We start from the raw sequence: 3,949 nt of genomic DNA, 5'->3' as shown, positions 1-3,949 counted from the left end.
GAGTGTTGTTGTCTGGGGAATCAGATACTGTTAAGCAAAAAGGAAGCCGAGGGCTGGGGGGTGGGGGGTGGGGGTGGGGGGGGTGGAGTGTTTCCAACCACTGGCAGCTACCGTGCACCTGGTCCCTGACCCAGAGAGCAGCCTGTTGGGCTGCGGGTCTTAACCCTTTGGAAAGGGGGATCCCCTTGCTATTCTGGGGACAGTCAACCAACTAGTAGAAAACGTACAGAAGGCAGCATGTCTGCACATGATGTATGACCAGGAGCTTAGACCTAAACAGGAATCTCCAACGGTGATAGCAATCAACCCAGAACGAATGACTCCTGCCATAAGGGGTCTCCCCAACCCCTTAAAAGCGACTGGTATTCAGTTACAGGGGAAAATAAAGGTGATGTCCCAGGGAAAAAGAGCTATTGCTGCATTAGAAGGGATAGCAACCTCTAATCACAAACCCCAGGAAAACAAAATGTGGATCTGGGGAGAAGCCACTCAAGAATTAATAAAGTATGGACAAGAATATGGCCCTGTCACCGGGTCAACCACCAAAACTGACCCAAAAAGTTTAAGATGCACAGAGTTGAAACCTTCCCCACACCCAGCTAACAATAAAAGGATGTCTCCCGTAGCATCACCAAGTGGGAGAGAGAGAGGGCACAGGTGTAAGGGTCTGTGGACCATGGGGTAGCAGAAAGGTATTCCCCGAGATCTTATGAACAGGTTGCCAACTGGCAAACTGAAAAAGCTGGTGTCAGGATGGCCTGAAAGTCCACCAGTTAAGAATGAGCACCCAGCTCCTAGTGCCCTCTTACCAAAGCCAACTGCATCCCCTAGACCAATGGGAAACTAATGCCTTCGCCCCTTGTAATGAGTGGGGGAGTGAAGGATGGGTACATATTGGGCAGCTTACTGGAAATCACCGAGATTCTATATAACTTGTTTCGTGGAAGCTAAGTTGGTACCAATAACGTTCCTGGAAGATACTGGAGCTCAGATTTCAGCCATTAAAACTGAAGATGTGGCACAAAGCGGTGTAACTTTTGTCTAAGCAGCACGTTTGTTGCAGATGCTTTTGGTATTGTTCAAGCGCAAACATTGGCTATTGTTGGTTTGTGATTACCTGGGGAGGAGACAAACACTCTGTTAACAATGTTTGTGGGGCCATTCCTGCTTAACCTTTTAGGACTCGATGTTCTGAACGGTAAGGTGTGGACTGGTGAAAAGGGGAGGAATTGGACATTTGGCACCTTGACAATAGGTATACAGCTGTTACATACTGCACCTTTGCTCCTTCCCTTCGGATTCATGAAAGTCAAACCCTATCCATTACCCTTAGGGGCACGGGAAGGTTTAACCCCAGTGTTGGAGGAGTTAAAGGAACAGGGAACTGTAGTGCTGGCTCACTCTCCTTTTAACTCCCCCGTATGGCCTGTTCATAAGCCAAACTGAAAATGGAGACTAACTATAGACTATTGAAGGCTTAATGCTAACTCAAGCCCATTAACAGCTGCTGTGCCAAACATTGTTGAGCTTATAGCATCTACCCAGGAACAAGCTGATCCCATTATGGCAAATGTGGATGTCAAAGATCTGGGTTTTATGGTCCCCTTGCAACCCAAGGACCAAGAACGCTTTGCATTTACTTGGGAAGGACTCACTCGACCTATTTAGTTCTGCTCTTACAGTTTTAAGGATGCCAAGAAACAGTACTGGAGATGTAGTTACAGCTCTGCTAAAGGTGTTACAGTTGGACTGCTGGGGAAACAAGGACACTTTATATTACAGTGCCCCAAGTAATGACAAAAAAAGGACCGGTCCTTTCCCTAAAGGAACCTGGGCCCTACAAGACCACTATTGGGTTTGTGAGCAGTATGTGTACAAAAAATATTGCCCCCTAATTGGTCAAGAATATGTTTTATAGGGTATATTTTGCCCTTGTTTTTTACCTAAAATTCAAGGAAATGCATTAGCAATCAGAGTATACGATGAGCTAATAAGAGAAAAATGAATGATTGATACCTCCCCCACTGGTGGGAGAACTCAGAACTGGGGAAAGGATGTGTGGCCACCACATAACAAATTATACAGCATTATGGACCATCCACTTGGAACCCTAATGAACTGGTTAGTGGTGCTCGATAACCTTTCTATAATTCGGTTACAAGCCATCCTAGAAATTGTCACCAATGAGACTACCTGTGCCCTTGATCTATTGGCAGATCAGGCCACACAGATGCAAACAGCAACATTCCAACACCAAATGGTTCTCAGTTACTTGCTAGCTGAAGAAGGGGGTGTCTGTGGTAAACTTACTGATTCTAGTTGTTGTTTAAATGTTTAAACATTGACAATAATGGCCAAGGTGTTGAACATACCACTTCCAAAACACAAAAAGTGGCCCATGTCCCTGTCCAGACCTGGGAGAGTTGGGAATTTGATCCCTTCTCTTGGCTTCCAGGTACCCCATGGGTCAAACGCATCCTTTTCTATATGTTATGTGGTGTTGCATTGTCTATTTTATTTTTTACAACATGTAATTAATGTTTTATATAGTTGATACAACGCACTGTCTCAAGTATGCAATTCATAGCCACATCACCTCATGATGATGTCAGACATATCCATGCAGTATTTCAGCCTAAGCATGAAACCTCAGTTGTAAACATTATATAAACTGTGCTCTTTTCCACACTACTATTTTCTCTATGTTTCCACCACCATGGACAAAGAAGCAACAATCTTTGAGACACAGGGTGGTGTGGGAGACCATATTGTGAGCTGACTGTCTCAAAGTTCGTTCACATCCCCATCATATTGATGCAAGGCTACCTGGCATTTTAACCGAACTCATCAGTTGCGGACCAGACAAGGAACAAGCAGCCGCCTGAAACCAGACATCAGCCGGGGTCAAGGTATGGCCCCACTGTTTTCAGGGACATGTCCAGATATGAACAACCACCTCAGCCCTCTGAGGCATGTGCAGTCCATGACAAAAGACCATGCAGCTGTCACGTGTGCCCCTCAGAATGCTTGCACAGATGTGTGGTACGTGCCTTTGTCAGGGAAATGGTCTCCCCAAATACCCTGTAAAAGACCACACAATTGAACAGTGAGAGGCACAATCTGGAGACCGTCACCACTGATAGACAAGGAAACTACAGACCAACAGGACGCTGCTGCATCCATGGTGGTCACTATCTCCTGCAATTCTGTCCCGACTGTTTGCTAGGTTTCCTGATTGGTGGCATTTGACCTCATTTGCGTCTTCATCTCACTCCAGGTATAACACCAAATCTCCCTGGCTCAGGCTTTCCTGGACTGGAACAACCACTTAAGGAGTTTCATCTCTTACATATAAAAGTGGTTTGGGGTTTCTTCCCCCACTTTTTTATTTTTTTTTTTTTTTTAAACTGGCCTTTAGAAATTATCAATATTTATTATTTGCAGTGATTTTTTTTTCTCACCCTTTATCTTTTCCCGTCTTTCCATTTTACCATTTCAAGACAAAGAATATACAGCATAAATTACAATATTTTGGAAATAAATGACTGGGGAAACAGGTAATTGGGAAACCAAATAGCTCATAGTGATGAGCTCTTACTTTCATATGACATCTGGATAAGCAGCTGTGATCCTTAGATGCATAATCAAAGGAATACTGAATATAAGTAAAAAAACTGTTCTACAGCACTAGAAATGCTATTACTAGACTGTTATATGTGATTCTAGTGGCCACATTAAATACAATTAATAAAAAAAGTAGAAAGTGAAAATTAAGGTTTAGGAATATTTGAGACCAGGAAAAGATGTTTTCAATCAATTATTAGAGGAGTTAAATTAATTAAATTACCTAAAAAAGGCAGATTTGATCACTACTTGCAAAATGGTGACATGACTGTGGTATGTACTGACAACCTGTTGGGACACAAAAAGGTTCTGAGAGGCATGGAGC

This window comes from Falco punctatus (assembly GCF_963210335.1).
Source record: "Falco punctatus genome assembly, chromosome: 2".
Classification (NCBI taxonomy): Eukaryota; Metazoa; Chordata; class Aves; order Falconiformes; family Falconidae; genus Falco; species Falco punctatus.
Note: the sequence above shows the minus strand (reverse complement) of the source record.